The sequence below is a fragment of the Vulpes lagopus genome, chromosome 8 (assembly GCF_018345385.1).
Source record: "Vulpes lagopus strain Blue_001 chromosome 8, ASM1834538v1, whole genome shotgun sequence".
Taxonomy (NCBI): Eukaryota; Metazoa; Chordata; class Mammalia; order Carnivora; family Canidae; genus Vulpes; species Vulpes lagopus.
Window position 1 is genome coordinate 32,052,783 of NC_054831.1, and position 24,770 is coordinate 32,077,552.

The 24,770-nt window shown below is 35.3% G+C and overlaps 1 protein-coding gene across 3 annotated transcripts in view; it reads right to left on the minus strand.

Moving 5' to 3' along the window:
- Positions 1-24,569, minus strand: part of PALLD (palladin, cytoskeletal associated protein) — a 400,423-nt gene extending 375,854 nt beyond the window's left edge. For all 3 annotated transcript variants that reach the window (XM_041766121.1, XM_041766120.1, XM_041766122.1), the window contains exon 1: positions 24,425-24,569. The gene's annotated coding sequence lies outside the window, so the exon portion shown is untranslated. The remainder of the gene's footprint in view (positions 1-24,424) is intronic.
- Between the last annotated feature and the right edge of the window lie 201 nt (positions 24,570-24,770).

Genomic DNA, 24,770 nt, shown 5'->3' on the forward strand with positions numbered 1-24,770 from the left:
CTTGATCTAGACTGAGGTCACAGTCCTTATATTCAAAGAATTAAAAGTCATATGGGATTGTAAAGGGGAGAAGTAGAAAAGACATTAAACAAATAACATGATATAAAAATTAGAGTATTAAAGGAAAACTAAAAGAGCTTTGTTGCTATGAGAACCTAACAATCTTTTAAGGACATGTGAGAGAACTTTGTGCCTTGTATAGGACATTTATATGGAAATACCACCAGCATTTCCATGTTCATTATATAGAAATGCCACTACTGGTTTCATGATCTGCAAAATAATGGGGCAGCAGCTGAAATTCCACTGCATTTTGAACTAAATATTATGAGGTAATGACTCTCCTGTTACTCTAAGTATGCTATTCTTTTTCTATATATTGTTCATAGAATGATAGAGGGAAGATCTGGAAAACTTCAGAAGGGAAATTTGCCTCAAGGTTGAGTCTAGATGTCAACAAAGGAAGCTTATTGGATGTTGTGAAACTCAACTTTATAGGTTGGGTCAGGAGTAAACTTAATAAGAAATTCATTCTCCATAAGGGAAGTGTTCCTCAGAATTGGGTTGCTTGTCCAGAAGTAGTTTCCCATCTAGGGATTCTTAGAGTGATGAGATTTTGTCTTATTAAGTGACATGTCATTTTCTCTCCTATGACCAAAAATGAGCCAGCTTGCATTTTTGACTCCTGTAAGTCTCCAATCTCAAAGAACATTATGTAAAGGGGTTCTAGAAATCTACCTCAAGGACTTACTACCACATAGGATACAGTGATTCATAGAATCTGTCAATTTAACAGAAAATATGTAATCAGATCCTAAAGCTCAATATTAACCTACCATGTTTTCTTTAGTCAAAAGTTGTACTTGTGTTGTAGGCATCCTCTTAGAAAGATTACTCTGTTATACTTGAATTATGAGATCCTCCATATTCTAGTACTATCCTATCTACTAAACCATATTACCCCCTATTCTCCTAGTAAATCTTACAAATCTATTGGACTGGTTTTGTCACTATCTGCCTCTTTATAATATTATTGTAATTGCTTTGTCCTGTCTGTGCTCCAGAATGGAATCATTTTGATTCCTCACTGATTCTTTAAATATAGTTCATATATGGAGAGAAGATGTATTCAGTTTTGTATATTTTAATATGTTTTGTTCACAAGACGTAGGCAGTTAATATATGATTTTTAAAAGGCACATCAAACATAGAGATTATTATGTATATAATATATAATATAGAAAAAACAAAATTAAATATGAAAATATATAGCCTGATTTTACTTTTCATACTTTCATACTTTTCATCCTAAGTACCTATTAGCTTTTACTTTCCTACCTAGCCTTCTCCCAAGACTTAAGTATCAGGAACTAGAAAATTCTCTTTCAGTTTGTGTGCCACTTTCCCTTAAGGTCAAAGCTTTCTGAATCTCAAAATCCAGAAACATTGGTAGGAGCTTGGAAGTTTATGAGGGTAGAAGGAGAGACCACATACTAGTGTTCTAGTGGTCATGGTTCTCAGTGGGAAGCCAAATCTGGGGAACAGTAATAGAAAGTTTGGAGCTTGTGCTTCTCCCTCTATGTCTCTCCCTCTCTCTGTGTGTCTCTCATGAATAAATAAATAAAATCTTAAAAAAAAAAAAAAGGATGCCTGGGTGGCTTAGTGGTTGAGCATCTGCCTTTGGCTTAGGGCAAGATCCTGTCCCGGGATCGAGTCCTGCATCAGGCTTCCTGCGAAGAGCCTGCTTCTCCCTCTGTGTCTCTGCCTCTCTCTCTCTGTGTCTCATGAATAAATAAATAAAGTCTTAAAAAGAAAGAAAGAAAAAAAGAAAGAAAGAAAGAAAGAAAGAAAGAAAGAAAGCTTGGAGCTTGTTTCTGGCCACAAAAAAGAAAAAAAAAAGTAAAATCATGGCAAATATACAAGTATCAAAATAAACATTCATGCGAGGTTTTATTTACCTAATTAATGAGGAAACTGGTAAGATATATAAGTATTTCTTTTTTTTTATTAAAGATTTTATTTATTTATTCATGAGACACACACACACACACAGAGGCAGAGACACAGGCAGAGCGAGAAGCAGGCTCCATGCAGGAAGCCCGATGTGGGACTCGATCCCGGGTCTCCAGGATCAGGCCCTGGGCTGAAGGTGGCACCAAACCGCTGAGCCACCCGGGCTGCCCCGATATATAAGTATTTCAAAGCAGACTCTAAAGTATATGGATACATATATAAGTATAATATATATGTATATATAAGTGTGTAAGTGTATATGCAGACAATCAAGAATGCTAAAATGAATTTACTAATAAATTTGAAACTGGTTAATATATAGAGAGCAATAAAATATAATGTTTGGAGTCATTTCTATGGAGTACAAACAAACTAATAGTATTTTTACTGGAAAAAAATTTATTTGTATATCTATGCTGAAGTATAATTTGCATTGTTACCAGGTTTTTTCAATTTACAAAGTTATAAAATTACCTGATTAAAGACAGCAAATGTAAAGACCACAATAAAATCAGATGACCTTGGAAGGAGACCCTACCGAATATTTCATTGAAAAGATACCAGTTCTGTATTGCTTATTTTAAAGTCTTTCATAGTTTGTCCTGAGAAGGCAGATTAGTTTCTCCCAGGACAGAACCTTGAATTACAATTAGCCCTTCAGTCAGCAAAAATGGTAGATGGTTTAGGAGAAGTCAAGGTCAGGGTCAACTCTTAAAACATGTGAAAATATAAGCTACCAGGCAACATTAATTCAGAAGACATGAAAATTGGAAGAGAGAGATGCTAGGGCCAAAAGTATATTGATATTCTGAAGGAAAAGCATACCATATTTTCATTTATTTATTTTTCAAATTTCAAAATTTATTTTTCTTTGGAAGAGAAGTTTCTCTTCTCTGTTGGTCTGTTTATTTGTTTTTGGCCTTAGAGAAATTAATTTTTTGTATTGAACTCAGTGTGAGAGAGATTGGAAAATGTAATTTAAAAAAAAACAGGTTTCTGCCCTCATGGACCTTAGTGTATGGGGGATTTAAATAAGTAATGACCATATATAATTTAGCGTGTCAAGAGCTATGATGAGAGAAGAACAAACTGTTATGTTAGCACTCAGAGGGGATAACAGGGTTATATGATCAAGAAAAGTTTTATGGAAGATGAAGCCTATAAAATGGTATGTGAAGAATGAGGGAGAGTTAGGCAGGTAAAGAGAACACCGGCAGAAGGATGGCCAAAGTTGTGGATCCCAGGGAGAGTACGGCAGACTCAGGTAACTCAGAGAGGTTCCGTGAAACAGAAATCTATCTGGAGATGGGGGAAAGTCACCAGAGAAAAAGTTAGAAAGCAGGAGTGGTGTCAGAAATCCTGAAACCATGTCAAGAACTTGAATTTTATCTTAGGTGCAGTTAGAGGACAAAGAAGACTGTTAAGTACATGAGAAGTATCACCAGAGTTGCATTTTAGAAAGAAACTCAGGGATTGAGTCAGGGGAAGAGGAAGGCAAGATGAAAGTCAATGGGAAGGCTTGTGTCCTATTCTCAGGCTGTATATATTTATCATTGCTTTATCTTTGGTTGCCCATAATCTGAACATCCTTATTAGTTTTGGATAATTCATGTTTTGAGCCTCAGTGAGAAACTAAGCTCACTTATCATAATGGAACATGGATTCTCCAAATATTTGCTTTCCCAGCCCCTTGGAGCCTGGCACAAGTCTTGACACATGGCAATTATATGTATCCATCTTGGACTTCAAGGCAGGTTCCATGGAGAAAACATTCTGACTTCTGGTAGTAGCTGTAGATGCAGCAGCTTGCAGTATGGAGGGGCAGGAGTGGCGGCTGTGCAGAGAGTGGGAGGTGGAAGCTGTGGTGTGGACCATTTAGCTGGTGGTAATGGTGTGGACCATTACCACAGCAGTGGTAGCCATACATGAGCCTATTTCTGGCCTTGTGGTCTTGCTTCCAGCATACACTATGGGCCTCATTCTGTGAATTGCCACAACTCCTATCAATAATTTGTTTTGAAAAAAAAAAATTTGTTTTGCACTCATGTTGACCAAAGAATATTTCTTGCCATTAAGGAGCACAACTAATAGATTAAAAAGAAAGATGACAGAAGTCTGAATAAGTAACACTGGGATGGACAACAGTGAACTGAAGCAATAGGTAGAAGATAGGACAGAAATCTGATTGATTAAATGAAGAGATGAAGCTGAGGAAGGATTATAGATTTCTTATTCAAACAATGGGTTGGATGGTGCCATTAACTCACATGATACAAATAGGGGAAGAAGTTTTGAGAAAAAAAATTTAATTTTGATTTGCACCTTTTGCAATTAAGAACTCTGTTAGCGATTTCTGGAAGGCAATTTGAGATACTGGTTCAGAGTACATAATAAAAGAGAGCAAAACTAGATTGGGAATTATTAGCCCATGGGTGGTACTATAAGACATGGGGGTAGATAAGGTCATCAAGGAAAGAGAGAGAGAAAAGGAAACAATCCTCCAGAGAGTTGGGAGAAAACCAGGAGACTAAGGTGTCATGGAAACTGGGCAAGGAAATGTCTTGTGAAGGAGGAAGTATCCTTTTGACTTAGCAACTGGAAACATTTAGCAACATTGGCAACAGCAGTTTTGGTGTATGTGACAGAGATTTAAGCCAGGTTCTACATATGTTGAGAAACTCTGAAAGGAAAGAAAATATAGATTGTATATGCTATTGACTGTTTTGAGAATTTTATAGAAATGAGGAGAGACAGAGTTAGTAGGTGGGCAAAAGTATGAAATCTAGTGGGTTTCTTTGTTTAAGAAGTGGCTCAGGAACATGTTTCAGTGCTAATGGAATTAGATAGGTGAGAGGAAGAAGCAGATGACCCATGTAAGAAAGTGGGGGTGATGAATAGACCGGGTCTTCCAGGATGTAAGAGGAAATGGGTTATTATAGTACAAATGACTTCAGATTGGAAGAGAACAGTTCTTCCATTATTAAAGGAGAGAAATAATTGAAGTGTGTATGTGAGAGAGAGAAAGGGAGAGAGAGAAGGGGCAAGAGGTAATCTAGATAAATTTGTAATTGAAAGAAAGGAGAGCTCCTATCTTGAGATTTCTGAGGATTGGGAAGTTTATGAGGACAGGAGACAATCTGAAATAGCTGATGTAGAGAAAGGGGAACATTTCCTTAAGGATTTATGGGCAGGGGCGCCTAGGTGGCTCAATGGGTTAAGTGTCTGCCTTCGGTTTAGGTCATGATCTCAGGGTCTTGAGATTGAGCTCCATGTCAGGCTCCCTGCTCAGCAGGGAGTCTGCTTTTCCCTCCCCCACTTCTATGCACTCTCTCTCTCAAATAAATAAAACCTTTTTTTTTTTTAAGAGGGATTTATGGGCAAAGGTGAGGACCTAGTTGAAGTTAAATGTATTTATAGCGTCATTAATCAGTGTGATTGCCCACTTCTCTTCACCAGAGCTCAGCAGTCCAGATGAAGATGTGGAGATAAGATACTCCAGGTTTTTACACACAGGTAAAATGGAAGGGGAATGGTTGAGGTCGTTGGGAATAACAGCAAGATGGGGGGGTGGATTCTAAAATCTACCCTGGATTTGGATTCATGGGTAGGAGTTTGATCATAAAGAGCTTAAGGGACTGGAGGCCCAATGAAAGCAAAGGGAAGGTGTAGTGGGAATAACTGAATGAGAGATCTGGAAGGATGTATCCAGACAGTGAGAGGTCTGAATTGATCCTTTCAGAAGCAGGGACTTTTGACTCCTGATTGCATTTAGAGTGTGACCATGTGAATGTCTTTGACTTTGAAGAACAACGCCAGAGTTTAGTAGTTGCCACAGAGATTTTATGATTGACAAAACCTAAAATATTTATCCAGACTTTTACAGGAAGAGTTTGCCAACCCCTGCTATAGAACATCAGCTACTTAATAACTTCATCTAGCATAAGCACTACTGATAATAATCCTGATAATGATAATGGCTAACAATGTACTGCTCATTGTGAGATAGGCATTATGTCAAGCACATTTATTTATTTATTTATTCATTCATGCATTTATTTATTTATTTATTTAAAGCATCATTATTTAGATTATTTCATTTAAAATTCTCATAACAGGCACTTTGTAACTTCTTTACAAAGAAGGAAACTGAGGCAGAAAATGTGATTAGAAGAGCCAAGATTCAAACCCAGACAATGACTTCAGAGCTCATTATCTTAACCATACACTTAACTACCAATATATTATGGTTTCCACAACCAAGAATCTTAAGCAATATATCATACTAATAGAACTGTGGATCAGTTTTCTGCTATTTCTGCTAATATCAGAGTTCTGCTATTGATTTAACTATACGTAGTGCAAAGTAAACATAATAGGATAAATTTTAAACCTTCATAAAAAACATTATATGAGGAAGCTTAAAGTAAACTTCTGAATGATGAAACACTTTTTAGTTCATTTTTTAAAATAAGGAGTGTTTGCTGGAGGCAAATTTAATCACCTGCTTATTAACTTGTATTTTGGTTTTAAAGAGGCGCCATCTGACAGGATCCAGTTGTGAGGATTAGGTATAGCTTAAAAACTGCTTGCACAGTGAAAAAGAAAATAATAGCTCTATAGGTTTGGGTTTAATTTGCAATCCAGTTATTGCTGCTAGAACATGCACATGGGCTAGGGAAAATGTTCATTCAACATGGATGAACAAGGGAGGTTTCCAGGTGGCCCAAACTCACTGGAAAATCATGCTTCAGAGATTTTCATGTCAGTCAACACCCCACAATTAAAAGGTTGTAATCAAAAGAAATACAACGGCAAACATCTCCTTTATTTCCCTGAGATTTTATGTTTTATTTCAAATAGCACTTTTGGTAATTCTATGCTGGTGTAATAGACACAGAAAATGAAATAGAGTGAAAAGAACTAATTAGGTGTCTTTAATGAGTAAAGAGGTGAGATAAATGCCAAAAACATTAAAGAGTTTCAATTTAGCAGGTAGAATAGAAAGATTTTGAAATTTTGAGGAATAAAGCATTTTCCTACATCTTTAAATCTTCTCTTCCCCCTGACTCTATGCTCTTAAGGAATTTGAATTGCTTGGAATTTTTTTTCTTTGTATTTTTCTCTTTCATATATTCTGCATCCATTATTAATAATTCAGCTTAAAACTCTGATAAGCCACAGCCATTTTCTAATTTCTTGGAATTTGTGTAGGTCTAGCTTCTTCCCCATGGGAGACATGGCTCTTTGTTGGCCCTGTGTGTTTTATCATTACACTGACAAGAAATCAATTGAATGATCATTTATTTATCACTTAATATGCTCCAGGGAAGCTTCAAGGAGGGCAAAGATGAGCCAGGCATAGTTTCCCTCCTTTAATGATTTTATAATCTAATAGATGGGATTAGAGGGACAGGACAAGAGTGAGAAATAAATACATGGAGAAACGTGGCAATTGCTATTAAAGTAGTTTAAACATCTTGTAGTAAGAGATCGAAGATGGTGGGAGAGAATATATTTACAAATTTGACCATGTCATTCTTTTAATATTTGTTTTCCAATGGTACTTTCCCAGTGGAGAAGAGAAGGTCCGAAACATGATATGCAGGTTATCTATGTGCTTCTGGACAGCCTGCCCTGCAGGAGACTCCAACCTAAACCAATTCCATCTTCACTCTGACACATGCTACCACCATGCCTTACTGGCCTATTTGCCATTCCTTGAACATTCCATGTTCTCTCCCATCTTCATACTGTTCCTTTTACCCTTCCTTGCTGTTTTTCTGTTTCAAACTCCAGTTTATCCTTAAAAACTTAATTCCACTTCCTTTTGGTGATTTCTGGTTCCCCAGTCAGTATAATTCTCTTTCTTCCAAACATGACACTCTGCACAGTATTTTATTATAACATTCATCTTACTGAATTACTAATATGAGTTAGACAACTCATACTCCATTAGACTGTGAACACTTTGAAAGAGGATATGTAACTGACCGTCTTTGAATGGCTAATGCTCAGCACAGTGTCTGAGTCATGGCAGATGATGGAGAGAAACTAAGAAATACTTGGTACTTGAAATGTGGATTGAACCCTAAAAAAGATTTGATGGGAGACAGAGCCATACAAGGTAGAAATGTTTCATTCCCCCCTTGCTCTCAGCCATCCAGATCTCACTGCAGCATTTCTCTAGGACTTGCTGTCCTTAGTGAAGCATTGTTCTGCTCTTTACATGCTGTTTCATCTGTCTTACCAATAGTTACTCATCCCCTGAGCTCTGTTTTCTAGTAAGAACTTGATAAGGAATCAGTACTATATATTAATAGCTGTCAATGTAAAAATACAAAATACATCCTCATTTCCCTAATACAAGACAGTAGTAGGTCTGACACAGCATTAATAAAAACCTTATCTATAGAGACATTGATTTTTATGTTTCTCAATACTTGCCAAGAAACTTTCTCATGAAAAAGTTCAGAACCAGAAAAACATTTTTGTTTTTTGGCATTCCACTAGACAATTCTGTAACCTTTGATGATGCTCTTTGGCATGGATGCTAGCTAGCAAGCTCAGAGTTAAATTTTGAATCATAGAAATACAAATGTTTTTACTCCCCTCTCCTATTTTTTTTTTCTCACTTTCTCGGTTTACTTATTTAGTCAGCATATTTTTGTTGAGTGCCTACTGTGTTAGGCTCTCCTTTAACAGGCTGGGGACACAGTTGTAAGACAGAATTCTCTGTCCTGAACATAAAGACTCCTAACTCGGGGAAACGAACTAAGGGTGGTGGAAGGGGAGGAGGGCGGGTGTTGGAGGGGAATGGGTGACGGGCACTGAGGTGGACACTTGACGGGATGAGCACTGGGTGTTTTTCTGTATGTTGGTAAATTGAACACCAATAAAAATTAATTAAAAATAAATAAATAAAAAAAGAATTCTCTGTCCTAAGGAGTTAACATTCTAAAGGAGAAAAGGCAAAAGTAGGAAATTGATATAATGTCAGGTTCTAAATTTCTTATGCTTGGTTTGGTCTTAATCTTTTAATTGACTTTGAGCAATTGCATTGTGCTTTTGTTGTATACAGTCTCAAGTTATCTTTGAAAGTTGTTAAAGTACAAATGAAACAAAACAAAAACACTAAATATAATAAAATGCATATTTATGTGTTAATATTGGTGTTTGCAAACCATGGCTGTTTTAGGAGGCATGCTGTTGGTGGGAGGGTGGTAACAGTCGCCAGAGGATACTCTCAGGCTAGTGGTGCTTTATGTGCTCTCAAATTGTACCATGCAGGCAGCTGCAGGTTCCTCATGGTGCTCTGGAGGCAAATTTTTCCAGGTGAACTTTGACATTTATGTATGATGCCAAACTTAAGCAAATATTCGGTGAATCAAGGCTTGGGAAGATCAGCAAATACTGTGAGACATTATAGATTTCTTTCCACCTTGAACTTCAGTAGACAGCTCATCAACATCTGGACTTTCCCAAGTAAATATTGCTTTCGATTGTAGACTTCCATGGTCACCTATTTTGTTTAATTCCTGTGGCATATTTCATTCATTCTAAGGACTTTTATGCCACATAATTTATAGATTATTTCTAAATAATTTTATGGTTTACAACTTTTCTTTAAGTTAATATCCTGTTGGACTCATGATCTACTATGAAATATAGAACATGTATGTAAGTTTTCATTGAACTTTTAAAATATGCTATGTATATTGCACATTCTACACAAGCTATTTTTTCATCTTTAATTGTCTTGGAATTACCATCCTTGTATTTGGGAAAATATTTATTTTTGAGTGCCTGAATATAAATATAAATATATATGATTCAACACATATGAATGTATAAATAACAGAAAAGAGAAAGAAAGACAAATTTAGAAATTATGAATGACATTTATTTTTTGAGTTGCTGACTTTTGGGAATAATTATGTGAAAACCAGATCTATGATAACTGGGATAACCTTCTATATTATCAGCAAAAAATTCTTGTGGGACATCCCCTGCATGATCCCTATGAGGCAAGGCACTATAGGCTGTTGACCAAGACTTACCTGACTAGGGAAAGGGAGGTCAAGGTAAATGCATGAGAAACAGCAGAGCCTAATAGAAGGAATTCAATTGCAAACAATAAAAGCTAGCCTTCTCTGAGAATTTCCTACATAACAGCTTCTGAGTGTTGCATGTTCCCTGCTTTCATATAATAAACTATTTGATCCACAGAATAATTGATGGGGTAATCATTATTTTTCTTTTTGTTATTTCTGTCCCCAAAACTTCAGCATAAAAACATTCAATTATTTGGCTAAAGTTGAACTATCCGGAAACAGCAGATTTGGAGTTCAAACCTGCATATAACCACAAAATTTTCTTTTCCCATTAGAGATATTATGGGTATTGAATTTAGATAAGGGGAGAACTTTTGCAGTCTGTTCATGCGATACCTTGTAGAGACATTGACAAGCTAATTTTGAAAGAAAAAGTGTTTGATGCTAGAAAATGGCTGACAGGTACTAAGGATCACTCAGTATCCCATGCCACATGGGCCAGGTACTTATTTACTTACTTACTTACTTACTTAATTTATTGAAAAGGAGAGAAAGAGGGAAAGAGTGTGATATCATGACCTGAGCTAAAATCAAGAGTCAGATGCTTAATCAACTGAGTCACCCAGGTGCCTAGGTATAGTAACATTTCAATAAGCATTTTAAAATTCATATGTAGTTAGGAATAAATACATGAAAAAATGTTGTAAGAAAATGCACCAAACAATGTTGATTACCTTGTCGTAGAACTTGGGCAGAAATAATGTTGAGGGGTGGGACATGTATGAAAAATCTTTGTTTATTTCACATTCTTTGAAAAAAAGACCCAGTTAAATTATAAGTGATCTTACAATTTAAATTAAGCATTTTAATTTGCTTATTTTCATATTTAAACAATTTCTAAAAAAGTAATAACAACTTGGTACAAAGATTCAAAATGAAAAATATTTCAAAATAAAATCTACCCTATGAAAACAAAGTTGAAAAAAACTTAAAACTTTTTATTGTTGTTGCTTGGGAATCAGGCAATTCCTAGACCAAATGTCTTCCTTTCATTTTTATTTTTTAAAACTTTTCAATTATTTATTTTAAATTTCCAGCATAATTAACATATGGTGTTTTATTAGTTTCAGGTATACAATATAGTGATTCAAGAATTCTGTACTTTCTATCACTTCTCGGCCTTTTGGCTAAGGGAAGGGAAGAATTTTGTACTTTCTCAGTGCTCATCACAATAAGTGTACTCTTTTTTTTTTTTAAGATTTTATTTATTCAAGACACACACACACACACACACACACACACACACACACACAGAGGCAGAGACACAGGCAGAGGGAGAAGCAGGCTCCATGCAGGGAGCCCGATGTGGGACTGGATCCCTAGTCTCCAGGATCACGCCCTGTGCTGAAGGTAGCGCTAAACTGCTGAGGCACCCGGGCTGCCCAATAAGTGTACTCTTAATCTCCATCACTTATTTCACTCATCCCCTCACCCACCTCTCTTCTGGGAACCATCAGTTTGTTCTCTATAGTTAAGAGTCTTTTTTTTTTTTTTTTTTTGAAAAACTACAAAAACAACCACAAAACCAGTAACAAAATGGCAATAAAGATCTATTAATATTAATTTGAATATTAATATTAATTTGAATATAAATGGACTAAATGCTCCAGTCAAAAGACATAGAGTGATAAAATGATGAAAACCAAGACCCATTTATATGCTGCCTTAAGAGATTCATTTCAGACCTAAAAATACCTGCAGATTGAAAGTGAAGAGATGGAGAAACATTTATCATGCAAATGAATGTCAAAAGAAAACCAGAGTAGCAACACTTATATCAGGCAAAACAGACTTTAAAACACAGGCTGTAAAAAGAGGCAAAGAAGGACACTACATAATAGTAACGAGGACAATTATTCCACAAGGAGGTATAACAATTGTAAACACTTATGCACCCAACATGGGAGCACCCAAATAGATAAAACTGCTAATAACAAACATAAAGGAATTAATCAATAGTAATACAGATAGTAGGGGACTTTAACCCCTCACTTTACATTGATAGACAGGTAATCCAAACAGAAAATCAGCAAGGAAACGGTAGCTTTGAATGACACACTAGAACAGATAGATTTAACAAATGTATTCAGCACATTCCATCCTAAAAGAGCAGAGTACACATTCAAGTGCACATGGAACCTTTTCTAGAATAAATCACATATTAGGCCACAAAGCGACTCACAACAGATATAAAAAATTAAAGTCTTATTGTGCATCTTTTCTGACCACAATACCATGAAACTAGAAAACAACTCCACACACACACGCACACACACACACACAATCTGGAAAGACCACAAATACATGGAGATTACATAATATGCTACTAAACAATGAATGAGTCAATCAAGAAATAAAAGAAGAAATCAAAATGTACATGGAGACAATTGAAAATGAAAACACAATCATTCAAAATCCTTGGGATGCAGCAAAAATGGTTCTAAGAGGGAGTTTTATAGCAATACCAGTCTACCAAGAAGCAAGAAAAACCTCAAACAACATAACCTTACACTTGAAGGCACTAAAAAAGGAACAACAACAAAAACCTCCCAAAACCAGAAGAAAGAAGGAAATAAAGATTAGAGCAGAAATAAATGATAAAGAAACTAAAAAAACAAACATAAAACAAAAAACCCCGATAGAACAGATTGATGAAATTACGAGCTATTTTTTTTTAAGACAACAAAATTGATAAAACCAAGAATGTTTTGTCTATATGGATCTGGAAGGATGCTGCTTGGAAAATCTGAACAGGACAGTTCCACGTTTCTATAGCAACCACATTTAACTAATTTCCGTTAGTTGAATAAGAGGTATTATGTTTGTGGAGGGGACATTTATGGTGCTTTGGATTGTGTGGAAACTATGCATTTTCTGTTCAAATGCTATTTTAATTCATTATGTTTAGGAAAAAAATCAGTTGATTTCAATCATTCATCCGCTTCAAGATTCAAATTGAGTAATATAATACCATATTGAATTTTAGCTGAAGAACTCTATGAGCATGTATGTTTTTGCTGTAAAAATGTAGTTACTGTATGGCACTCAAGTACTATGTTAAATGATCCACTAACATTTTTGCTTGGCCCATGATTAGTGGAATGTATGTTACTGGGTAGGGTGAACTACAATTAAAAAAAAAAAAAGTCAGACTCATCAAAAAATATTTTAAAAAAGAGAGAAAGAAACAAAAATGTTCTTGCTTCTCTCTCTTTTTTTTTTTTTTTTTTTTAAGAGAGAGAGAGAGAGAGAAAGAGCAAGAGCCAGGGGAGGGTCAGAGGAAGAGAGAGAAGTAGATTACCCACTGAATGGGGAGCCTGACATGGGGCTCAATCCCAGGACCCCAGGATCATGACCTGAGCTGAAGGCAGATGCTTAACTGACTGAGCCACCTAGGTGACCCACTTCTCTTTTTCTTTGTTTTACATCTTAAATCACACATATGAATTCAATCATATGGTATTTGTCTATCTCTCACCAAGTTTCACTTGGCATTATATCCTCCAGATCTATTCATGATCTATTCATGTTGTTGCGAATGGCAAGATTTCATTACTTTTTTATAGCTGAGTAATAGTCCATTGTATATATGTACCACATCTTCTTTATCTATTCATGTATGGATGGACACTTGGTTTGCTTCCATAATTTGGCTATTATAAATAATGCTACAATAAACATCGGGGTGAATATATCTTTTTGAAGTGTTCTTGTTTTCTTTGGATAAATACCTAATAGTGGAATTACTGGATCATATGGTAATTCTATTTGTAATTCTTTGAGGGACCTCTGTACTGTTTTCCACAGTAAGTGCACCAGTTTGCATTCCCACCAATAATGCATGAGGGTTCCCTTTTCTCTACATCTTCACCAATACTTCTTGTTTACTGTGTTTTTGATTTTAGCTATTCTGACAGGTGTGAAGTGATATCTCATTGTAGTTCTGATTTGTATTCTCCTGATGATTAGTGATGTTGAGCATCTTTTCATGTTTGTTGGCTCTCTGTAAGTCTTCTTTGGAAAAATATCCATTCATGTACTCTGATCATTTTGGAATTGTTTTGAATTTGTTTTTTGGTTCTGAGTTATATAAGTTCTTTATACATTTTGGATATTAACCTCCTTATCAGATATATCATTTGCAAGTATCTTCTCCCATTTGGTTGGTTATCTTTTTGTTTTGTTGATGATTTCCTTTCCCTTTTCCTTGCAAAAGCCTTTTATTTTGGTATTGTCCCAATAGTTTAATTTTGTTTTTATTTCCCTTGCCAAAGGAAACATATCTAGAAAAGTATTTCTATGGCTGGCATCAAAGAGATTACTCCTTATGTTTTCTTCTAGGAATTTTATAATTTCATGTCTCACATTTTATTATTTGGCATAAAGTTATCCAGTTTTCCCAAAACTATTTGTTGAAGAGACTTTTTCTCATTATATACTATTGCCTCTTTTGTTTTTTGTTTTTTGTTCTTTTTTTTTAAAAGATTTTATTTATTTATTCATTCATGGGAGACAGAGAGAGAGAGGCAGAGACACAGGCAGAGGGAGAAGCAGGCTCCAGGCAGGGAGCCTGACATGGGACTGGATCCCCGGTCCCCAGGATCAAGTCCTGAGCTGAAGGTGGAGCTAAACCGCTGAGCCACTGGGGCTGCCCCTATTGCCTCTTTTGTTGTGGATTAATTGACTATATAATTGTGGGACTATTTCCAGGCTCTCTTTTCTGTTCTATTGATCTACCTATTTTTGTGCCAGTATCATACTGTTTTGATAATTACAGCTTTGTAGTATAACTTGAAATCTGAGATTTGGATACCTCCAGTTTTCTTCTTCTTTTTCAAGATTGCTTTGGCTATTTGGGATCTTTTGTGACTCTATACAAATTTCAGGATTATTGGTTCTAATTCTGTGAAAACTGCTGTTGGTATTTTGGTAGGGTTGCATTAATTCTGTAGATTGCTTTTGGGTAGTATAGATATTTTCACATTTGTACTCCTGGGGATCCTTGGGTGGCTCAGAGGTTTAGTGCCTGCCTTCAGCCCAGGACATGATCCTGGAGTCCTGGGATTGAGTCCTGCATGGAGCCTGCTTCTCCCTCTGCCTGTGTCTCTGCCTCTCTCTCTTTGTGTCTCTCATGAATAAATAAGTAAAATCTTTAAACACACACACACACACACACACACACACACACACACACACACACACACACACACACACACCATTTGTACTCCCAATCCATGAGCATGGAATATTTTACCATTTGTGTCATCTTCAATTTCTTTCATCAGTGTTTTATAGTGTTCAGAGTACAGGTCTTTGACTTCCTTGGTTAAGTTTATTCCTACGCATTTTATTATTTTTGGTGCAATTGTAAATGGAATTGTTTTCTTAATTTGTCTTCCTGCTATTTCATTAGTAGTGTAGAGAAATGCAGCAGATTACTGTATATTGATTTTATATCCTGTTACCTTTATGTATCAGTTCTAGTAGTTTTTTGGTTGAATCTTTTAGGTTTTCTATGTATGTATCATGTCCTTGGCAAATAGGGAAAGTTTTACTTCTTCCCTTATCAATTTGGGTGCCTTTTATTTCTTTTTGTTGTCTGATTGCTGTGGCTAGGACTTCTAGGGCTATGTTAAATAAAAGTGGTGAGAAAGGATCCTTGTCTTGTGCCTGATCCTAGAGGAAAAGTTCCCAGTTTTCCATCATTGAATATCAGGATGTTAACTATGCATTTTTCATATATGGCCTTTATTTGTTGAGATATATTCCCTCTACGCTCACTTTTTTGAGGGTTTTTATCATGAATGGATGCTGTGTTTTGTAAAATACTTTTATGCATCTATTGAGATGATCATGTGGCTTTTTTCTTTCTCTTGTTAACATGATGTATCATGTTGATTGATTTATGAATACTGAATCACCCTTGTACCCCTGGAATAAATCCCACTTGATTATGATAAATGTTTTTTTTTAAATGTATTGTCAAATTCAATTTGCTAATATTTTATTGAAGATTTTTATGTCTATGTTCATTAGAAATGTTGGTCTCTAATTTTCTTTTTTTATAGTGTCTTTATCTGCTTTTGGCATCAGGGTAATGCTGGCCTCATAAAATGAATTTGGAAGCTTTCCTTCCTCTTCTGTTTTTTGAAATAGTTTGAGAAGAATAGGTATTAACTATTCTTTTTTTAAAAATATTTATTTATTTATTTTAGAGAGAAAGAGAGAGTATGTGAATGGGGGAAGGGCAGAGAGATGGAGAAAGAATTCTCAAGCAGACTCCCTGCTGAGTATGGGACATGAGGCTCCATCTCCTGACCCTGAGATCATGATCTGAGCCCAAATCAAGAGCCAGATGCTTAATCGACTGGGTCACCCAGGTGCTCTGGTATTAACTATTCTTTGTGTTTGGTAGAATTCACTTGTGAAGCCATTTGGTCTCGGATTTTTATTTGTTGGGAATTTTTTCATTACTGATTCCATTTAATTGCTATTAATAGGTCTGTTCAAATTTTCTATTTCTTCCTGGAGGTTTTCTATTTCTTTGGGAGGTTATATGTTTCTAGGAATTTCTCCATTTCATCTAGGTTGTCCAATTTGTTGACATATAATTTTTCATAATATTCTCTTATGATTATATTTCTCTGGTGCTGTTTTTTATTTCACCTATTTCATTTCTGATTTTATTTGAGTCCTCTTTCTGTTTCTCTCTCTCTCTCTTTTGATGAATATGGCTAAATGCTTACCAATTTTGTTGATCTTTTCAAAGAAACAGCTCTTCATTTTACTAATCAGTTCTAGTGTTTTTTTAGTCTCTATTTCATTTATTCCTACTTTAATCTTTATTATTTCCTTTTTTACTGGCTGTGGGTTTTGTTTGTTCTTTTTCTACTAGCCAAACTATGGTTAGGTTATTTGAGATTTTTCTTGCTTCTTGAGGTAGGTTCTAAGAGGGAACTATATTGCTATATATGAACATATATATGCAACATCTATATATTATATACATCTATATATTATATATTCCCTCTTAGAACAGTTTTGCTGCATCCCAAAGATTTTAGACCATTGTGTTTTCATTTTATCTCCATGTATTCTTTTTATTTCCTCTTTGGTTTCTTGGTTAGCCTATTCCCCATTCATTGTTTAGTAGCATGTTATATAACCTCCATGTATTTGTGGTTTTTCCACATTTTTTTTTGTAGTTGTTTCCTAGTCTCATAGTGTTATGATCAGAAGAGATGCATGATATGATTTCAGTCTTTTTGATTTTGTTGAGACTTGTTTTGTGGCCTATATGGGTTCTATTCTGTTGACTATTTCATGTGTACTTGAAAAGAATGTGTATTCCTCTGTTTCTGAATGGAATGTTCTGAGTATATATGTTAGCTCCATCCAGTTCAATGTGTCATTCAAACCACTGTTTCTTTGTTGGTTTTCTGTCTGGATGATTTACCTTTGATGTAAGTGGGGTGTTAGGGTTCCCTACTATTGCTCTATTACTATCGATTTCTCCCTTTGTGTGTGTTAATGGTTGTTTTACATATTTGGGTGCTCCCATGTTGGGTGCACAAATATTTATAATTGTCATATTTTCTGCTGGATATTCCCTTTATGATTATGTTGTCCTTTTTGTGTTTTGTTAAAGTCTGTATTTTAAAGTCTATTTTGTCTGATAGAAGTGTTGTCACTCCAGCTTTCTCTTTGCTTCCATTTGCATGATAAATATTTTTCCATGCCTTCACTTTCAATCTGTGTGTGTCTTTAGGTCTGAAATGACTCTCTGATAGGCAGCATGTAGTTAGGTCTTGCTTTTTTATTTATTCAGTCATGCTATGTCTTTTGATTAGAGCATTTAGTCCATTTGCATTCACAGTTATTATTGATAATTTCTTCCTTTTATTAAAATAATCTTCTAGGCCAATGATGAAGCCACTTCTGCCTGAGGATCCCTTCCAAGCAAATTGAAACTTAGATAATTTGTGACTTGTAAATGCTCTTTTGACCAGAAACACAATCAATCAATCAATCCCCAAATGCCAAGCAACTCCAGGCTCTATCTGTATTTTCTTGCTCTTTGTTCCTCCAAACAAGGATGACTAAGTGGCCCTTGCCAATAAGATATTTTCTATTTTTCTCTTCCTTGTTCTTCATTTTTTTTCTAAAAAAGCTTCCTGCTTTCCACCCCATTTGCAATTCTCCAAAAGAAAGCTATGCACTTAATGAAATTTCAAATAAAATTTGTTTTTATCACCTAAATTATTTAGTTTAATAATTTTTTAACAGTTGTTAGTGACAAAGATGGAATCTGAATGTGACAGGTAATGACCTATAGAGATGCTGCATAGTTAAGATGCCTTCTGAACCCTTTGAATTTTCTGTTCCTTTCATTGTTATGAGGGCTATGGGTAAGTCACTGTCACATTTGAATTCTCTACTTCTTTGTGTTCAGCTCTCTGATCCAAACAAACTTTATTTTAGAAAAATTTATTTAAAAATGTATACACACATACACACACACACACACAGAAAAAGTGTATATAAACAAACAAATCCAAGAAAGATTCTGGGAGTCTTGTAAGGGCTCTGGAATAGTCATATTGGGAGTCTGCATTTGGAGGTACTCATTAGGGGACTCACAAAGCCTGAGGTGAGTCCATAGCATAAATTACTGGGGTTCTTGGGAAAATAAGAAGAAATTCAGACTGTTTAGACCATCAAAACCAACATCTAAGTAAGCACAAGTAAAAGTAGTTAGGGTATCTGCCGTTATAAAGATACCTTGTGAAATGAATAATAGATCTAATGCTAATGGGAAACTTGGAAGTCAAAGCCACAAAATTGGCGGGCAGGGATAGAGCAATTAAAAGCTCTTATCAGCACATATTACTTAATTCTAAGACTCCCAAGCTGGGAAGTTGATCATAGAGCAAGTTAGTTTAGTTGAGGTTGGTGGGTAGTTGAGGTTGGTGGGTGATACTAGTTCACCCACCAACCTCAAAATTTCTGTGAAATGAGGCACATTGAAAACACCACAAAACCTCCAATCCAGTGGCACATCCCTCTTAGGTTTTAATTTGGCTCTGAGAGAACCAAGGCTTAGCTAAAGAAACAGATTCTCAAGATTCAAAGAATTGAGCATATCACATTTTGGCACACCTGCTTATTTAATGTCTAAGAACTATGGTGTTGGTAACTGTAGATACCTTAAAAAAAAAAAAAGCAAAATATTACTAAAACCTAGAATTACAATGGCCATTATGGGGAACATTCCAATTAGACAAGATCATTCATTTAAGAAGTGTCCTTGAAAGCAAAGGTTTCCAAATCAACAAATGGAATAAGTTACGTATTTTAATTGGCATGCAGAAGTCTCCAAAATGGCTCAAGATTCTAAACAGTTTCATTGAAAGATTCATTGCAAAAGGCTAATGAAAAATTATCCTACTTAACCTGAGTACTCACCATCTACTAATCCTCTATATGAACTACTTTTCCACTCTGAAGAGACCACAAGACTGTAGGCAAAAGTTCAAGTTGCCTTGTAAGTGCAATAGCCTCAAGGCTAGAAACCTAAAACCCTTGGGCCTTTCCCATCACATTCTCATCGTAATCCTATTGCATTCTCACCATAATCACACCTTTGGTCTAGAAATTGGTATCACTTGCAATCAACTGGGACACTGGAAATATGATTGTCCCTGAAGGTTTTATCAAATTCTTGACACCAACTCAACACCCCCATATTTACCCTCAAAAGAGGGTTTCCATATGGGCCCCATCCAGGGTTGATGGACTTAGACATTCTCCAGTCAACTGCTACCAGTTATCCCTTACATAGCCAAGGGGAAATTAAAACAAAATTAATAGAAAACCTTGCAAAAAATTCTGGTTGATACTGGTTTACACTTTAGATGTACTCACTCTGGAGCTCACAGAAAGGATTCTGGGAAAACTGGCAGAAGCTGGCAAAGGGTGAAAATTATTCCCAGAATTCAGCTTTCCTGGATCACTAGTGCCAGTGAGAGAGGAAGGTAAAATTTCACAGTTTCTTCCTTCCAAATCCAGAACCATTGCTTATTGATTCTTTCTCTCCCAGGGACAACTATTGTCTTCCCATTTGTCTTCTTCTGTGTTCTGAGAATTTGACTTGGCAACTGTCAGTGTGGGGGCACCAAAAATATGGTCAGGCAGAAAAGTGGGTTGCATTCTATTTTGCAGCAGAGGCTTTACTGACTGGGTCCACTGTCTTGGGTCCATGAGGTTGTTCAATACTACCAGGAATATTTACTGTTTGTCCCAGCTGAAACCCAAGAAGATATTTGGAAGGATTTTTTTAAAGTAGTGCTATGGTCAAAAGTTGGCCAAATTAAAAGCTGATATTCAGAGCCTGATAAAGTTTTTCAAAGGCTTTTTCTCCTAAGATAAGTAAAACTAGGTACTAGGGAAGAACAACATTCTAGAGACAAATCGCTGTAAACCCAGAACACAAGAAACTTCCGATTTTTATCTTAAAGATCTCACTGATTAAAAAAAAAAAGATCTCACTGATATAAAGAAGCAAACTGAGGACAATGTAGGTGGATCAGTGCCTTGATATATTCAGATTGCAGCCCAATTCTTTGAGGAATTAAAAATAGATGTACTACCAACTGAGGGCAACTTGTACAACTGGTCTTACAAATTGAGTCTTTACAAGAACAGAAAAAGCCCACTTATCCTTTTTACCAATCCCCAAACCTCCCGTTTATCTCAAAAGCCTTGTTTGTCTGATCTTCTCTAGGAACTGAGGCCATCTTTTTGAAATGCAAAATTCAAAGGAGGTAATTCTTATCAGAAAGGAAAAACAAACAAACAAGAAAAGGAAGGAGGCAAATAATCTTAAGAGTTTTCTCCACAATTAGTAAAACATTTCAGCCATTCAGCAGGTAACCTTAGCTTATTCCATCTTCTAGAAACACGATTTGGATCAAAATTGTTCTTTTATAAACTAGTGAGTTTTGCATTATTGTACCTATCTCATAGCTACAATTTTAAAATAAAAGCTATTAAGAGCTCTGTTTGCATGTCTCTGTGTTTATGTGTGTAGTACATAGTATCTTGCAGATGAAATTTTTACCTCAACATAGTATTGCCAAAATTAATTTGTAAAGAGCTCTATTTAACTGGGTTAAAGGCAATCATTGATATAAATCAAGTATATTCTCAGAAATACAGAAACCAACTCAAATGTTTTTCAAGTTCACATGATTGAGGATAATCTTCAGGAAAAAAAAAAGCTAGTTTAAATTTGTTGGTTTAATTAGGACAGGAATGTCTTTAGGATTATCAGCATTAAATGTAATGGGACACAACTTTTATTTCACTTAGATTTACAAAAAGTCAAGTAATCTCATGTTTACCTGTGTTACATAATTTGAAAGCAAGAAAGATAATGTGATGATAAACTGGGTGCCTGGGTGGCTCAGTGGTTGAGAGTCTGCCTTAGGCTCAGGGCGTGATCCTGGGGTCACGGGATCCAGTCCCACATCGGGCTCCCCTCAGGAAGCCTGCTTCTCTCTCTGCCTGTGTCTCTGCCTCTCTCTGTGTCTTCAATAAATAAATAAAATATTTTTTAAAAATGATGATTAGCTATTCAATGTCTCATGAAATTTTCATGAATAAACATAATTATCAAGTAAATTGAATATACATAAAAGTTCATAAATGAATTTTAAACAGTAATTATGCTTTATGATATGTCTACTTAAAAGTAGTTTTGAAAGGGGTCCTGGGTGGCTCAGTCAGTTAGGCATCTGACTTGATTTTGGCTCAGGTCATGATCTCAAGATTGTGAGATTGAGCCTCCTGTTTCAGGCTAGCACTGGATGTGGAGCCTGCTTAAGATTCTCTCTCTCCCTTTCCCCACCACCGCCTCTAAAACATTTTTAAAAAAAATTTCCAAAATATTTTTTGTAACTTAAAACCTTAAAATTACACTGAGATAAATTAAATGATGAATATGCATTGAGTATATCATTTCCAAATAAGATAAAGTACTGAAACATTAATAACTGAATATAGGTTTATCCACTTTTGGCATCCTTTTATAGTGGAACTAAAAATATTTGGGTCTATTAGTAAACATGTTTTGTGCCACACTGAAAATTTTACTATGAGGAAGAATATACTTCTAGAAATTATAAATGTATTTATAGGGCAGTCCCAGTGGCGCAGCGGTTTAGCCCCACCTGCAACCTAGGGCATGATCCTGGAGACCCTGGATCGAGTCCCACGTCAGGCTCTCTGCATGGTGCCTGCTTCTCCCTCTGGCTGTGTCTCTGCCTCTCTCTCTCTCTCTCTCTGTGTCTCTATGAATAAATAAATAAATAATCTTTAAAAAAATTTTAAAAATAAAATGTATTTATAAATTTGCCAACTCACAGAATGCTAGTGTGATAGTCCACAATTATGTACTTCTTAGTTTTTGCTAGAAATTAAGGATTCTAAGGGTTAAGAATTCTAATTAGCATGTGTCATTAAAACCACTAGAAATATTAAGGGAACCATTTCTATGCAAGGAAAGTAGTATGAGTATTTGGTAAGAAAAGGTATGAGGTATACAAATTGTTAAGGAAAAAAAATAATTTGTCCTAAAATAAAACAACTAACTGATTGTTTTCAAAAGAAAAAAGAAAAAAAGGGAATGAATATAAAAAATTTCAGAAGTTTTGTGAAAAAGGAATCTTGGAAAAGAAATTTTACGTGTAGTCAAGCTGGCTTAGGTTGAAATGGATTTACTTGTGTTTTTTTAAAAATGAGTTTTAATATCAAAAGTATGCAGGTTAAAAATTAGTTACCAAATTTGTTTCTCTATTCTCCAATATAACAGTTACAAATTATAGTCAGTTACTTCACTCAATATTTGTTTTCTTTGCTAGAATTTAGCTAGGACATAGCCGTTAACTCCAGATAGCTAAAATTCCTGACTGTAACTCAGTTATCTCAATCCCTTTTGATATCCTCCACACACATATTATTAATAACGAAGTGGAGTTCCTTGTTTTGTCCTTACACATTTCAGTTGGTATATCTTCAGGAATACATCATATTTTTTGAAACTTGACTAGTGTTTTCCCTCTACACTTTTTTCAATGAAGTAAGGAAATTAAAGTGATTGTCATTGTCCAGTATAATCTAGATACACACTGTATTACAAAGTATGCTACAGGACCCCTCAATATTCAGTTTTAGCAATAAAACAGAGAGAAGCTCAGATGGAACTGACATAGAGCCCTTAAAATACAGACCCTAATCCATAGTAGACACTAGAATGGGAAACAACTAATCTGTATTCTAGGAATATGTAATCACATATTTACAGAGCATTTATTGGCCAAATAAATCTTATACCTTGTCTATTGTTACTAATAATTTGTCAAATAGACTCGATTTTTAAAATCTGAATAATCGAGATGAGCATTCAAGTTCTTTGAGAAAAAATACTGGAAAGGATATTTATTATGTAATTTCTGCACATACATGATCAAACAGATTTTGCATAGTATTGTTAGGCAATGGGCTTGATATGTGGTCACAGTATTCATACTAGAAGGTGATTAGTATTTTTAGTAAATGTTAAAAAAGTAATATGACCCTCAAACCATTCTGTATCAACCTCATATATTGGATTCAAGACAATTTCATGTGTAACTTAAAACAACATGATATAAAATCATACTGTGATATTTAAATTTGCCTGTAGTTTTCCCTTAGTAAGCTTTATCTTTTTTATAAATAAACATGTAAACTTTATGCATAGATATAATTTACTATGTCTGCAATTACTATATAAACTGATTTTAAAAATCTGTTGGAAGTATAGTTAACAACTTAAAATGTTACTAAGACCTACCGTACACAACTGTAAGACATCAGTATTTAGCTTAAGTATGGGCAAAGTTCAAATTAACTGCATTCATGTTTTCTGTGAAACATAACACATATATTATCAAACAATCTTGACAAATGTTGCTTCCATAACTACACTTCATTCTTCAGGGACTGATAGCACCAATTTAGCATATTTAAGATTATAAGAGAAAATTCAGTTATTTGACAGTGGGGGTAGAAATAAAGGTAAATCTTATGTATTATTTTCTTTTGGAAAGAGTACAAAATTCCCATTTCTCTCCAAATTAAAGAAAAATCAAGGCATTGTCTAAATAGTATTATAATTTCAGGGAAACTATTATATTTTTAGCTTAAAACAAGTTGAGAAAATGTTGCCCTAATAGTATATTAAGAAATATCTTACAAACCTTTTCAATCCTTGTTTATTTTGAAGACTCTGAAAAGGTGATGGGTTTCAAATGAGCATTTCTTCTTCTCTGGGAGAGCGGAGGTTGGTCTTGCCTATTCATTAAAGACGGCTTGGTCCTTGGTCACTTTGAGGCAACTGTGGCCTCGGACTTGCATCTGTCCTCTTACTCCACTCAACTATATTTGGTAACTGAACTCATGTTTCAGCAGACTGCCACGATCAGGAATTCCAGCAGTGGGCTGGGAAGCAGTCCTAGGTCTGAGGGCTGGGTTCTTAGAAATTAAACGGACTTAGTGTAGAAAGAACTATATTTATAGATCTAATAAACATAGGATTTACACATA